This window comes from Lepidochelys olivacea (genome assembly GCF_965140295.1).
Source record: "Lepidochelys olivacea isolate rLepOli2 genome assembly, chromosome: 1".
Taxonomy (NCBI): Eukaryota; Metazoa; Chordata; order Testudines; family Cheloniidae; genus Lepidochelys; species Lepidochelys olivacea.
In genome coordinates this window covers 216,415,254-216,431,348 of record NC_140411.1, presented here as the reverse complement: position 1 = coordinate 216,431,348, position 16,095 = coordinate 216,415,254, and positions in this window count along the sequence as shown.

Below are 16,095 nucleotides of genomic sequence, written 5' to 3'. Positions count from 1 at the left end.
GTTTTTGAAGTCCATTATCCTTATTCTGTTGCTCTCACTCCTTCCTTTCCCTAGAATCATGAAATCTGTCGATTTATGGTCAATGTCACCCAAATTGCCTTTCACCTTTACTACCAATTCCTTCCTGTTGGTCAGAATCAAGTCTAAATGGCTGTCCCCGGTTACTTCCTCCACTTGCTGAAACAAAAAGTTGTCCCTTATACATTCCAAGAACTTATTGGAGATTTTGTGTTTTAATGTATTACTTTCCCAACAGGTGAATGGGTAGTTAGAGTCCTCCTTTATTACCAGGTCCTGTGTTTTGATTATTTCTGTTATTTGTTGTATTTGCCTCATTCTGATTTGGTGGTCTATAATAGATCTCCACTATGACATCACCCCTATTTTTAACCCTTTTATCTTTACCCAGAAACTCTCAATTGGGCTGCCTCCCACCTCCTTATGGACCTCCAAACAATTGTATATATCTTTTATGTATATTGCAACCCCTCCTCCCTTTTTTCCTACCTGTCCTTTCTGAACAACCTATACCTCTCAATATTAATATTCCAGTCATGAGACTTATCCCATCAAGCCAGTGTGATGCCAATTAAATCACAGTTTAGCTTATGTACCAGTGCTTCCAGTTCTTCCTGTTTATTCCCCCTATTCCTTGCACTTGTTTACAGTTTTCTAAAATGTTGATCCGATTGCCCCAATGATTTCTTCTTTGTTGCTTCTTTGCCCTAATGAAATTTCCCATGCCCCCCCCACCAACATCTAACCTTCTGCTAAGGTCACCTTTTTATACTTACTTTTGGGCTTTTGTCACCTGACCTCATGGAATCTAGTTTAAAGACCTCCCCACTAGGTGGGCAAGTCGATGACCAACTATGCTCTTCCCATTCTTGGTCAGGAGGACCCCATTTCTGTTCAGCAGATCTTCTTTCCAGAAACACATCCCCTGGTTAAAAGAAGCCAAAGCCCTACCATCGACCCCATTTGCCTTGCCATGCTTTCATCTCCAGGATGCTTGTGTCCCTGCTAGGGCCCTTACTCTCAACAGGGAGGATGGACAGGGAGGATGGATGAGAACACCACCTTCACCCCTGACTCCTTCACCCTAGCTCTCAGAGCCCTGTAGTCATGTTGATCTGCTCTGGCTCAGACCTGGCAGTACCATTAGTGCCCACATGGATGAGTAGCATAGGATAGCACTCAGAGGGACAGATGAGCATTGTCAAACTTTCCATAATGTTTCAGACAGAGGCACCAGGCAAGCCCCCCAGTACATCATGTCAGGTCTGCAGATGGATGCCTTCATTCTCCTCAGAAGAGAGTCCCCGACCACCAGCACCCTATATGTCCTCCTCTCATGTGTGGTGGCAGTGAGCCTTCCAGCCTTGGGGCAAATGGCTCCTCCTCAGCCACTGGGATCAGCTCCTCACCTCCTGTTGTCAGTATAGCACACCAGTTCTTGACATTGATTAACATGGAACCAGCGGGGGGTGGGAGGGAGCACTGTCTACTGACTGAGGTGGCCAACTAGTCTGTCAGCTCCTTGCAGAGCTTCCCTTTCTCCCATTTCCTCTGCAGCTGCTGCAGTCATCTGTAGCTGGGTAGCATCTGTAGTAGGAAGAGGGTCACAGCATCCTCCATCCCAGATGTCTCCATGTGTGTCCAGTCGATGAAGTTCTCATGCTCCCAGATGCTAGGCAGACAAGCCACTTACAGCTCTCTTACCTGTTTCCCAAGGGACTCCTCCAGAAGACACCTCTTACATCTGCTTGTTCCCCCTGCTTGGTTGCATTGGCAGGGAAATTCTGGACACATTCCCAGCAAGTCAAGACCAGAACCTGCATGGAAATCTCTCGGGTCAGGGTGCCTGTTTGGTCGGAAACCCCACCAGTGTAGACAGACAAAGAGATAGCAGTGGTTATGGAAACATGCCCTGATGGGTTCTTCCTTATACAAAACCTGCAAGTTTAAGGAAACAGAATGAAAAAAACAAAAAACAGAAACACACACAAACCTATCTGTCTCCACTGGCAAATTCAGCTGGCTAACTCCCTTGGTCTCCCAGCTTTTGCTCTCCTACTCTTTTGAAGTATATACAATGAAATTTTACATTTCAAGATTTTGATAAGCCAAATGCATGAATCGTAGGGGTATGTGGGTAGATACATTATCTTAATTGGTGATTTCCCTAACTTTTAATGCTTACCTTTCTAACTGTACTTTTCTGGTTATATAGTATGTGCAAAGGGTTATATTAATCACTTGAACAACTTTTAAGTGGAAGTAAGCAACATTTTTGGGTAAGACTCTAAATAGGAGTCAGATATCAGAAAAAAGTGATTAGCTGCATCTGCCGAATTCACAGATATTTGTTGATCCCAGTACACTGATAGGTTACTGAAGACCATTGTACTGTAGGACAAAACCTTTTCATACAAAAGTTCTGCTTCACATACTGCAATGACAGTTTTATACCTCTATAGATTATAATCAGAGCTGTCCACTCTGTCAGTGCAATGAATGGAATTCGCATTTCTATGCTATAATCCACTAGAAATAAACCGGGAGGTGGTGACCTACACAGAACTGAAATGCCAGAATGCTTCTGAGCAGCAGAGGAGATGAAGGACTATGAACCCCCAGGGCAAAGGTACTGTGAGCTACATGCTGCTGACTCTGCACATACTACTGTTTAACTGTCCATAGTCTAACACCTTCCTTGAACTGTGTGAGAACATTAAAAGCAAAACTCCACATAAAGATTTCTCCCTTTTCTCTCTCACAGGTTCTTTTGCTCCATCTTCTGTATGGAGGCTCATTATAGTGATTCTTAGGATCTTCTGCCTGGCTTTGATGATAGCAGTGGGTTTCTTGGTCAAAGGTAAAGTATGATCAAAGAACTCACTAAAAGGCCAAATAATTCTGAGCTGACATAGTCTTTAATCAATGGCGTGTGAATTGCATTGTGTGTGCTGCACTTCTGAAAATCACTTCTTTATTTATCTAATTATGGATTTGGGGAACAGGACAGGGGAACCAGCTGGGCTCCTACACGTTCTTCTTCACCCTGCAGGATTTTCTAGGGACAGCTTCAGCAAGAGAGTCCCTGACATCACAACAACTATGTAGCTGTCTTGCCCAGGAACCAAAGATCCATACAGGTTCCTGGTCCTCAACGCAAAGCACAGACATTCTGGTGGAATCTGGGGTCTGAACTCCCAGCATCTGCAACATGAAGCAACCTATGGCCAACAATAAAATACTTCCTAGGAAGCTTCAGGTCTTGAAACTTCTGCAATTTTCTCTTCCTAATGTAGTTATTTCTTGGCTTCCTTGCAAAGATTCCACTTACCATTTTCTTCTTAAATTTCTAATTTTTTCTTTGGGTGCCTAACTTGGAAAATGACATGTTTATGCTTTGTGGTAATTTCAAACAATCACTTTTGTGACTAGAAGGTTAGAAACCAGGATATTTCCAATTGCATTTTTCTCAGCATCTTCACAGAGTCAGGATTTTTAGCCAGACACAATTTTTATTTTTAATTTCAAGATGTTTATTTTAAAATTAATATTTACTTACTTAAAAATTGCCCGATGTGTTAATAGTAACATGATAACATACTATTGTAAATATGTATTAGATATACAGTATATTAGATATATGAGATATATTATATATATTTAGATATACAGTAGCTGATGGCACAATTGGGCCCATTGTGTCCCTGAAAGGCACAGTGCATTGATCTGTAACACTATGATTAAATTTAGTTTTAAGCGGTCCATCATATTGTTATGCTATTTTGGCTTTCAGTTTTTCAGGTCTCTGATCCACCATGTGGACAGCTGGAAAACCTCACGAAAGAAATGGAAATTATCCAAGGTGAGATTACAAACCTACCATCGGTTTTGAACAGGAATGATATAGATAAATTTCCTTCAAAATACAAGTGTTTTTTATCTGTGCATTACCTGTTGACTGAAATAATTTCAAATTGAATCTCCAACACTGATCAATAATACACAGATCATGACATTTGGGGTGAATTAGAACAATGGTCTTTTTATCCTTATTTACTAAAGAATCTCCCCATATCCTCACTAGGCAAAATTCAGAGGTGAGCCTTAGGGAAGGTCAGGGAAGTTTAAAGCCCTCCTCACTAGGTGAGCCAGCCTGCTTGCAAAGATGCTCTTCCCTCTCTTCGTTAGCTGGATCCCATCTCTGCATAGCATTCCTCCTTCTTGGAACACCATCCCATGGTCAAAGAATCCAAAGCCTTCTCTCTGACACCACCTGCATAGCCATTTGTTGACTTCCACAATTCAACGGTCTCTACCCAGGCCTTTTCCTTCCATGGTGAGGATGGACGAGAACACCACTTGCACCTCAAACTCCTTTATCCTTCTTCCCAGAGCCACGTAGTCTGCAGTGATCCACTCAAGGTCATTCTTGGCAGTATCATTGGTGCCCACGTGGAGAAGCAGGAAGGGGTAACGATCCGAGGGCTTGATGAGTCTCAGCAGTGTCTCCGTCACATCGTGAATTCTAGCTCCTGGAAAGCAGCAGACTTCTCGGTCTTCCCGGTCGGGGTGGCAGATAGATGACTCAGTCCCCTTGAGGAGAGAGTCCCCAACCACCACCACCCGCCTCCTTCTCTTGGGAGTGGTGGTCGTGGAACCCCCATCCCTAGGACAGTGCATCTCATGCCTTCCAATCGGCAGAGTCTCCTTCTGTTCCCTTCCTTCAGATGTATCATCTAGTTCACTCTTCACATTAGTACCTGTGGAGAGCACATGAAAACGGTTGCTTACCTCTGTCTGCATTGCTGGTACATGGACGCTCCCCCTTCTTCTTCTGGAGGTCACATGCTGCCAAATTTCTTCACCGTCCTCCTGTCCCCGCTGCGCAGCCTGCTCTGAATCTTCAGAACATTGTTTCCATAGAAGCATATCCTGACGTCTGCCGAGGAAATCTTCAGTTTCTCTTATGCAACGCAGGGTCGATACTTGTTTCTCCAGACCTTGAACCTTCTCTTCCAATATGGAGACCAGCTTGCACTTTGTACAGACAAAGTCGCTTCTGTCCTGTGGAAGAAAGACAAACATGGCACATCCAGTGCAGGTCACAACATCTGAACACTCCCCATCCATATTATCTTCCTTCTACGAGCTTCCTCAGGAGTTGTAGTGACTACTCAGAGAAGCCAGCAAGATGTAAGCCTCAGTGGGCTCTCCCCAGGCAAACTCCCAGGCAAACTCCCTCTGTTAGCATCTCTGCTGTTCTCTGTTCAGCTGGTTCGCAGCTGACTGGCTTTTTATAACAGTCAGGCCCACTCAAGGCTCACCTGGAACAAAGCACTCCCAATTCATACTTTTCAAACAACCAATCAAGCACACAGTCAAACTGTCAAACTGTCCCCACAACAGACACTCAGATACTCACCAACACAGTCTACACAGACAACACAATATAGTCTGCAATCAATCAGGAAGTAAGTGGGGGGGGGAATGGGAACAGGGAATAGGTGTGGGGAATTGGAATCATGTTTTGCTAAGGGGGGGAAATGGGAACACGGACACAGGTAAGGTTCTGTGGTGTCAGAGCTGGGAAGTGGGACACTAAGGAAGGAAACTAGAATCATGCTTGCTGGAAGTTAACCCCAATAAACATCGAATTGTTTGCACCTTTGGACTTTGGGTATTGTTGCTGTCTGTTCATGCGAGAAGGACCAGGGAAGTAAGTGGGTGAAGGAATAAGCCCCCTAACAGTCATGACCAAAGATCATTGACAGAATAGCATTGGAGAAAAACCCAGGATGCAATACCAGGACATCAACACCGAACTGTATTTTCAGAATTCTGGGAGTGGCCCAAGACAGCAGAGAATGGTTGCAAGTCAAAACTGAGATATACTCATTGAAATCTATAGATGCTGCAGCATCAGAAATGGAATAGCAGAGGATACTGCAGATCAGGAATAAGGCACTTTGACAGAGCTGAGAGTGCAGTGGGACTCAGGACTGAAAAATGGAGACAGGTGGTTGTGTGTCATGGCAGAGGTGCAATACAAGAGTTATACAGAAAATTTACACAGTATCTGGGGCACTACTCCTGCCTAGCCAATGTAGTTATTCCCTTATATTCACAACCACCAAATTTACTAATTAATCTTTTAATAATGTTCCCTCTGCTTCTCCACAATTGTTCTGTTATTAATAAAACTATTTGGCAATGCCATATACCATGGCACTCACATTCCAGAGTGATTTGGCACCTTAGAAAAAAACTAAAATTGTGATGTATCTATTACAAGAATTGCTGAAATAACTCCCCCTCCCCCCATTTTAGGTTTCCAGTAAAGAAAGGATACGTGGATGGGGACTGTGCGGTTGTCAGAGATAGAGAGCACTTTTCTGGTGACTGCAAAGATAAAAAGCGCTATATTTGTGAGCAGCCGGCTCTTTTGGTGAAACCTGACATATCATCACACAATGGAACTTGGAAACCATGAGAATTTTATCCTGGGCAATCACGTATCCTCTTATAAATGAATGGGAGAAATGGATGCACTTTACTTTTTCTCTTCAGAGTCTGTGTTTATATTGTAAATAAGTCTGTCAATTAATCACAGTTAACTCAAGCAATTAATTCAAAACAAATTAACTTGATTAAAAAAATTAATAGCAGTTTTAATTGTACTGTTAAACAATAATAGAATACCATTATTTAAATATTTTTGGATGTTTTCTACATTTTCAAATATATTGATATCAATTACAACACAGAATAAAAAGTATACAGTGCTCACTGTATATTATAATTTTTATTACAAATATTTGTACTACAAAAAGATTAACAAAAAAAATAGTATTTTTCCATTTACCTCATACAAGTACTGAAGTGCAATCTCTTTATCATGAAAGTGCAACTTAAAAATGCAGATTTTTTTTGTTACATAACTGAACTGAAAAATAAAACAACAAAAGCTTTACAGCCTACAAGTCCACTCAGTCCTACTTCTTGTTTGGCCAATCGCTAAGACAAACAAGTTTGTTTACATTTACAGGAAATAAAGCTGCCCGCTTCTTATTTACAATGTCCCCTGAAAGTGAGAAAAGGCATTCACATGGCAGAAATTTGTTCAATGTTGGGTACAAATAATTCCTACCTATGCTACTGATAATAATAAGTCTCTAGAGATGAGAAGAACTGAAATATTTTTTAAATGTCTCATTTAGTTATTTACTTTTTGTTTCCTTTGTTATACTTCATTCAAACACAGAAAAAGAGCACAGACAAATGCATTCAAATACAAGGATACCAGTACTCTCACTACAAACACATTTCTGGGGAAATCACTTTAAAGTGTTGTTTAGAAGTTCAGTAGGATGAACTGAAATAGATATCAAAGGGAATTAAGTTCCATGCCACAGGACCCATCAAAGCAAAATCATAATTATCTGCCGTATACACTTTCTTTGTCTCCTTTTGTGTCCATTGCCATGTTAATTAAGATATAAGACATGATGTTCGTGGGATTCCTAAAGGTCTTGTTTCACTGGAGTAAAAATACCCATCAGGGTGGTCTGAAGGAGGAGCTCTGAAAAATAACCAGAGCTTCAAAACTCAGTAGGGCTAGTTTATGACAGCCTCTTACAAAATAGGCAGCCAATGTAAAAAATATAATGCAAGATGTAATATAATCCCAACCTCTCAAACCAATAAGCAGAGCTACAGATGCATAAAGAACAAGTTGAGAGCTATGAAGGAGTCCTGCTATGAGCTCTTGTATTCATAAGGATAGAGATTGTTGCTGTTATGGTAGGATAATTAAGGGTGCATTTGTAAAAATTGCAAAACTGTGTGTAAGGGGGAAGGAAACCATGGGATGTTGTTCCAAGAAGAAGGATTGTTAGGCAGCGACAGGCTCCACCTAACGAAGAGAGGGAAGAGCATCTTCGCAAGCAGGCTGGCTCACCTAGTGAGGAGGCCTTTAAACTAGGTTCATGGGGGAAGGAGACGAAAGCCCTGAGGTAAGTGGGGAAGTGAGATACCAGGAGGAAGCACAAGCAGGAGAGTTCAAGAGGGGATGATTCCTGCCTCATACTGAGAAAGCAGGACGATTAGCAAGTTATCTTAAGTGCCTATACACAAATGCAAGAAGCCTGGGAAACATGCAGAGAGAACTGGAAGTCCTGGCACAGTCAAGGAATTATGATGTGATTGGAATAACAGAGACTTGGTGAGATAACTCACATGACTGGAGTACTGTCATGGATGAATATAAACTGTTCAGGAAGGACAAGCAGGGCAGAAAAGGTGGGGGAGTTGCATTGTATGTAAGAGAGCAGTATGATTGCTCAGAGCTCCAGTATGAAACTGCAGAAAAACTTGAGAGTCTCTGGATTAAGTTTAGAAGTGTGAGCAACAAGGGTGATGTCGTAGTGGGAGTCTGCTATAGACCACCAGACCATGGGGAAGAGGTGGACGAGGCTTTCTTCAGGCAACTAACAGAAGTTACTAGATCACAGGCCCTGGTTCTCATGGGGGACTTAGATCACCCCGACTTCTGCTGGGAGAGCAATACAGTAGTGCACAGACAATCCAATAAGGTTTTGGAAAGTATAGGGGACAATTTCCTTGTGCAAGTCCTGGAGGAACCAACTAGGGACAGAGCTCTTCTTGACCTGCTGCTCACAAACCAGGAAGAATTAGCAGGGGAAGCAAAAGTGGATGGGAACCTGGGAGGCAGTGACCATGGGATGGTCGAGTTCAGGATCCTGACACAAAGAAGAAAGGAGAGCAGCAGAATACTGACCCTGGACTTCAGAAAAGCAGATTTTGACTCCCCCGGGGAACTTATGGGCAGGATCCCCTTGGAGAATAACATGAGGGGGAAAGGAGTCCAGGAGAGCTGGCTGTATTTTAAAGAATCCTTATTGAGGTTGCAGCAACAAACAATCCCGATGTGTAGAAAGAATAGTAAATATGGCAGGTGACCAGCTTGGCTTAACAGTGAAATCCTTGCTGATCTTAAACACAAAAAAGAAGCTTGCAAGAAGTGGAAGATTGGACAAATGACCAGGAAAGAGTATAAAAATATTGCTCAGGCATGCAGGAGTGAAATCAGGAAGGCCAAATCACAATTAGAGTTTCAGCTAGCAAGGGATGCTAAGAGTAACAAGAAGGGTTTCTACAGGTATGTTAGCAACAAGAAGAAGGTCAGAGAAAGTGTGGGCCCTTTGCTTGGGGGTAGGCAACCTAGTGACAGAGGATGTGGAAAAAGTTAATGTACTCAATGCTTTTTTTGCCTCTGTCTTCACAAACAAAATCAGCTCCCAGACTACTGCACTGGGCAGCACAGTATGGGGAGGAGGTGACCAGCCCTCTGTGGAGAAAGAAGTCGTTCAGGACTATTTAGAAAAGTTGGATGAGCACAAGTCCATGGGACTGGCTGCACTGCATCCGAGGGTGCTAAATGAGTTGGCGGATGTAATCACAGAGCCATTCGCCATTCTCTTTGAAAACTCATGGTGATTGGGGGAGGTCCTGGATGAGTTGGAAAAGCTAGTGTAGTGCCCATCTTTAAAAAAGGGAAGAAGGAGGATCCAAGGAACTACAGGCTAGTCAGCCTCACCTCAGTCTCTGGAAAAATCATGGAGCAGGTCCTTAAGGAATCAGTTCTGAAGGACTTAGATGGTTCTACTGCTCATGACCCGGTCATCTCACTCTTGTCTACACTGGAGAAATGTACCACGGTAGGAACCCTATGGTCCCCCTAGTATCATTATCTTGTGTCCACTCACAAAAGCACTTCAAATGCATGACAAATACCAGTTGAAGTAGACTTGCTTTCTGCAATGTTTAATGCTGTGTTTTTCTCTTGACCCATTTTAGTCTGAAGAAAGTTTGTGTGACCTGGATGGTTCAACCAGTCCTCAGTGGTGACATTTCAAAAATCTCCAAAAATCCATATCTTTTGGGAGCTGTGTTGGGAATATGGCAAGGTACCAAGAAACCTTTGTATTTGAAAGAGTTTACCACAATGTTATTGTGTATGGATGAATCAGTATGGCTAGAGTGGATGCACTTAAACCAATCCTAGCCTACCCATTCAATAGCAGACAGTTCAGTTCTCTAGTGTGGAAACAGCCTGGTGCAAGTTAAAGCAGCCTGAAGTCATGAGATGCTGTGCATGAATAACTGAGCTGTTACTCTGAGCTGTTGATATTTAACCACAGCCAGCTTCCTGCAAGGTGAGGTAAACAGGTTAGCAACATCAGTAACACCTTGAAAGCTCTGCACCATGGAAGAAAATATAAATTACTCTAGCAGGGTGAGGCACTTTTCTTAGCCAACTTGTCTTTAACTTCTAAAAGTTTCCAGTCTCTGAGATCTCTGGTCAGGTGCAGGGATTTTCATTAGAAATGTGAGTCTGAGGCTTCTTATGTGGTATAAGCCATAGTCCTCAATAGATAGTCATCTTTCCATTGCTGGCTGCTATTGACCCCTTTTTATGAGTATAGTCAGAGAGTCTCATGTAACAGGAAAGAGTAGCCACATGTAACCAAATTGTTTTCAGATTAAGATGGAGTCAGCGTTTGCTGCCTGTGACATTTTTCCATATTCAATCTTCTCATCAAAGACCAGTTTGGAGAGCCTGGTTTTTTTCACCTGTGAGAGCTTTCTTTTGTTCCCCCCTTTCTCTTTTCTGCTTTATGATGTTGTTTACTGTTTAAATGCAAAGTACAAGAAGCATACATCCCTTTGTTTAGGACAGACCTGTTTGCCATATTCTGCCTGGCGAGGCTGTGGGGTTTGGAACATGTGCTAATAACAACATTCAGGGAAATCTTATAACTTCACGTACAGTGTTACTACATATATTTCACCATGACAACACTGACCAAGTTATGAGTTTTCAAATGATACCTCACAAGGTATACCTTGTACAAAAATTATTACAATTGTGTGCAGGATGTGAATACAGGGGCGTAGTCTGTCATAATAAGTCCACAACTGATTGAGACTGTACTCAAAAATTAGTTGTCAATGGTTTGCTGTTAAATTGGGAAGACCTATCTAGTAGAGGTCTCACAGGGGTCATTCCTGGGTCTGTTACTGTTCAATATTTTCATTAACTACTTGGATCATGGAGTGAAGAGTATGCTTATAAAATTTGTGGATAACACCACCCTGGGAGGGGTTATAAGCACTTTGAAGGACAGGATTAGAATTCAAAATGACCTTGACAAATTGGAGAATTGGTCTGAAATCAACAAGATGAAGTTCGATAAAGACAAGTGCAAAGTAATTCACTTAGGAATGAAAAATCAAATGCACAACTACAAAATGAGGAGTAACTGGCTAGGTGATAATACTGCTGAAAAGGACCTGTCATTATACTGGATCACAAATTGAATATGAGTCAACAATGTGATACAGTTTCAAAAAAGGCTAATATCAGTGTGGGGTTTATTAACAGGAGAATCATTTGTAAGATACAAGAGATAATTGTTCTACTCCACTTAGCACTGTTGAAGCCTCCGCTGGAGTGCAGAGTCCAGTTCTGGGTACCCCACTTTAGGAAAGATGTGCACAAATTGGTGAGAATTCAGACAAAAGCAACAAAAATTCTAAGAGGTTTAGATAAACTTACCTATGAAGAAAAGTTTAAAAAAACTGACCATGTTTAGTCATGAGAAAAGAAGACTGAGAAGGGGACTGATCACAGTCTTCAAATATGTTAAGGGCTGTTACAAAGAGAATGGTGATCAATTGTTCTCCATGTCCACTAAAGGCAGGACAAGAACTAATGGACTTAATCAGCAGCAAGGGAAATTTAGGTTACATATTAGGAAAAACTTTCTAACTATAAGAGTAGTTAAATTCTGGAATAGGCTGCCAAGGGAGGTTGTGGAATCCCCATCATTGGAAGTTTTTAAGAACAGGTTGGAACACCTCTCATGGATGCTCTAGGTTTACTTAGTCCTACCTCCATGCAGGGGCCTGGACTTGATAGCATCTAGAGGTCTCTTCAAAGCTACATTTCTATGATTTTATAAATGTAGCAATATATCCATGAAAGAAAGATATTTATAGGAATTTATAGGAATCAAAAATACAATGGGAAGATAATGTATTCATGGATTAACACTTTCTGCTATCTCAGGTGATTTTCCATTAAAAAGTTGCTTTATGATGAGGTACTACAAGTCAGTCCTTCTACAGGGAAAAACACAGGTCCATTCATTGTACGAGCAACCTTAATTCTGGCATTACCTTGAGTGCTTGCCTTTGTAGACTCTTTCTACAGACCCAGCAGTCTACCACCCCCACCTCTGGAGTAACAGCCTTGTCCTGCTACGAACTAATGTAGTCAGTCCTGTAGTTCATGTGATAGCAACTTGTACTGCAGTGCTGAAAGTTCAGGATTGAGGTGTTGCTCATGATGTGGTAATTATACATAATATAACTTTTTTTTTCCATTTTAAAAAAAGAAATTACATTTTTAAAAACTGCTAAAAGAATGGTTTCAGAGTAACAGCCGTGTTAGTCTGTATTCGCAAAAAGAAAAGGAGGACTTTTGGCACCTTAGAGACTAACCAATTATTTGAGCATGAGCTTTCGTGAGCTACAGCTTATGCTCAAATAAATTGGTTAGTCTCTAAGGTGCCACAAGTCCTCCTGTTCTTTTTGCTAAAAGAATGTTTCTATTGCAAACTGAAGCACTCACAAATTAGAAAATGCCAAATTATGATTGCCTGTGCAACCTTAATTCAGCCCCCTTGTGTTTCATTATGATGCAGTCTTTAATGACATAATCAAAGGCACCTATAAATAGGGGACTTTCTAACCTCTGGATGCTTGACTTTGCAACCACAGTGACATTTTTTTAACTTAGTTTTCATATGTAATTATGTTAACATTGACCAATCGTATTCATAAATATTTCAGACTGTAGGGTTTTCATCATTTTTCTCAGAAGAGACTATTCCACAGTATAAGAAGTTGTTTGTATATGTAGTTTAACATTTATATTGAAGCAGGTCAATGAGGTTGGACCCAGGGTACTAGTCATTGTACAGACATATAGAAAATTCAGTTGTTCACTGCTAGAATATGAAATCATTGTTGCAACTTCCTGCTGTCATTATTACAGTTTCACATCATTAGTACATACACAAAGCATACAAGGAGCCTGGGAACATATAATGACAGTGTAATTAACTGAGAGAAGAAAATATTGTGCAGCTTCCCATATGGTCAGTGACTGATTTTAAGTGTTGCTTGGTGCAGGACATAAAAGCTTTTCAACTGACATTAAAAAAAAGTATGCTTAATTATAATTCATATTAAATAGGCACAATTATGCTGAAGTAGAGCCAAATGAATTGGTTCACAGAATTTCTTTTTTTATTAGAGGAGATTTTCCATTTAACAAGCAGCTATTAAATGGGCTTCACTGTAACTGGGAGTGTTACAAAGAGTTTTCATAACATAATATATTTGTTAACTTGCTTAACCTGCTATACTGCAAAACAACAACAGTAGATCAGCTTCTAACAGATGCAGTACCCCAGCTCAAGGTGTTATCTGCAAAGCTTAACTGAGACAGTTTAGATGTTAGTTACTGAACAACAGCAAGTTCAAACCAAACACTGAGATGCAATCCAGGTACCTCCAATAATAAGTCCCAGGTGTGAGCTACTGCAGCAAGGTATTGTAAGGCACCCAAGATTGCAGGAAAAGGGTGACAGAGCCCCCGACTGGTCTGGATTGTACGCCGGTATGTCACACCCCTTTCATAGTAATTTTATCTAGATCACATTTTCCTAGTTTGCTTATGAGAATGTTATGTGGGACTATATCAAAAGTGTTATTAATATCAAGATATATCATGCCTATTGCTTCCCTTCTGGATGAGTAACTCTGTCAAATAAGGAAATTAGGTTACTTTGGCAGAATTATAATAAGTGCCACCCACTTCTACTTCCCCTATCAATTCTTCCCTGTTTGTGAGCAGCAGGTCAAGCGGACCATGGCCCCTAGTTGGTTCCTCCAGCACTTGCGCCAGGAAGTTGTCCCCAACACTCTCCAAAAATGTCCTCAGTTGTCTGTACACTGCTGTATTGCTCTCTCAGCAGATGTCAGGGAGATTGAAGTCCCCCATGAGAACCAGGGCATATGATCTGGAAACTTCTGTTAATTGTCCAAAGAAAGTCTCATCAACCTCATCCTTCTGGCCTGGTGGTCTACGGTGGATGACCTCCATGACATCACCCTTGTTGCTCTTGCCTCTTAACATAACCCAAATACTCTCAACAGGCTTTTCTCCAGTTTCATACTGGAACTCTGAGCAATCATACTGCTCTCTTACATACAGTGCGACTCCTCCAGCCTTTTCTCCACCTCCTGTCCTTCCTGAACAGTTTATACCCATCCATGACAGTGCTCCAGTCATGTGAGTTACCCCAGCAAGTCTCTGTTATTCCAATCACATCATAGTTCCTTGACTGTGCCAGGACTTCCAGTTCTTCATGCTTGTTTCTCAGGCTTCCTGCATTCATGTACAGGCACCTAAGATAACTAGCTGATTGCCCTACTTTCTCAGTATGAATCAGGAGACCTCCCATGTTGCACCCTCCTCCTTGGGTTTCCTCTCGGTATCCCACTTCCCCACTTACCTCAGGGCTTAGGTCTCCATCCCCCGGCAAACCTAGTTTAAAGCCCTCCTCATTGGTTAGCAAGCCTGCCTGTGAAGATGCTCTTCCCTCTCTTTGTTAGGTGGATCCCATCTCTGCCTAGCAATCCTTCTTCCTGCAACTACATCCCATGGCCAAAGAATCCAAAACCCGCTCTCCAACACCACCTGCACAACCATGCCTTTACTGAATGTAGTTTAATAGACTGTGATAGAATGGTGGGAGCCAAAAGCTGGGCCAGCATTCTGGTGACTAAGGCTTTGTCTACACTGGCACTTTTGTCAGCAAAACTTTTGCTGGTCAGGGGTGTGAAGAACACACACCCCTGACCGACATAAGTTTCACCAACAAAAGCATGAGTGTGGACAGCACTGTATTAGCGGGAGTCACTCTCCCACTGACATAGCTACCGCTGCTCATTGGGGGTGGTTTAATTATGCTGGTGGGAGAGTTCTCATTACCCAGAGATCCATTCTGGTTCCAGCTCTGCTTGCTAGGTAGTACGCCCCTTATAACTAATAGTTAAAGCTCTCACTTAGGAGACCTTCGTTCAAATCCTCACTCTGCCTGATTCAGAACAAGGATTTGAACCTGAGTCTCCCATGTGAGTGTCCTACCCACTGGGCTATGAAGTCATTATTTTTCTTGGCCAATGAATGTTTAATAGAAAGTGGAACAAGTCCATTAGGAGAGATTGAGAGAAACCAGAATACCCAATAGCCCAATGATTAGGCTTTGCACATGCCCCCCTGCAGAAACTTAGGTGCCTTGGAGGCCTTAATGGTGGAGACTTAGGTGCCGAAAAGCCTCGGCACCTACGGTATTAGGCAGCAGCTAAGCGTTGGGGATGGGGGGGTAGTGAATGCTGGTGTTGCATAAATGTTGGACTTAGGTGCTTAACTGCCCTCTTTAGGTCCCTTGTGAATCGTGCCCCAAGCTTAATTAAAGTGATTATAAACCAATTTCAGTTAAACCACTGTAATTTTTGTGAATGTAAGAGGGAATCTACGTGCAGCTCACACTTGGCTAAAATCAAGACTTTTCCCGTCTACTCTCTTCCCTGGTTGGTTGTTGATCTTGCAAACTCAGTGTGAAGTAAAACAACCATTTATCATGAGGCAAAAAAACAAAACAAAACATGGAATTACAAATGCAGAACTTTATGACACAGGGAGTATGGGATGCAATAAAATAAAAATAAATCCAGTTTCTGATCTTCATGATGAACTAACTGATCCTTTAAAATAAACTCTGCCATTCCCAGCCATGTTTGATAAATCAGCATGCACAGTAGGAGTGTTTTGGTTGGCTGTGAAAATTTCTGAAAGGGACATTGTTTATCATCAGAAGTTGCTGCTCCTCATTGAAAATGGCAACTCTGCAAACTCAAGGG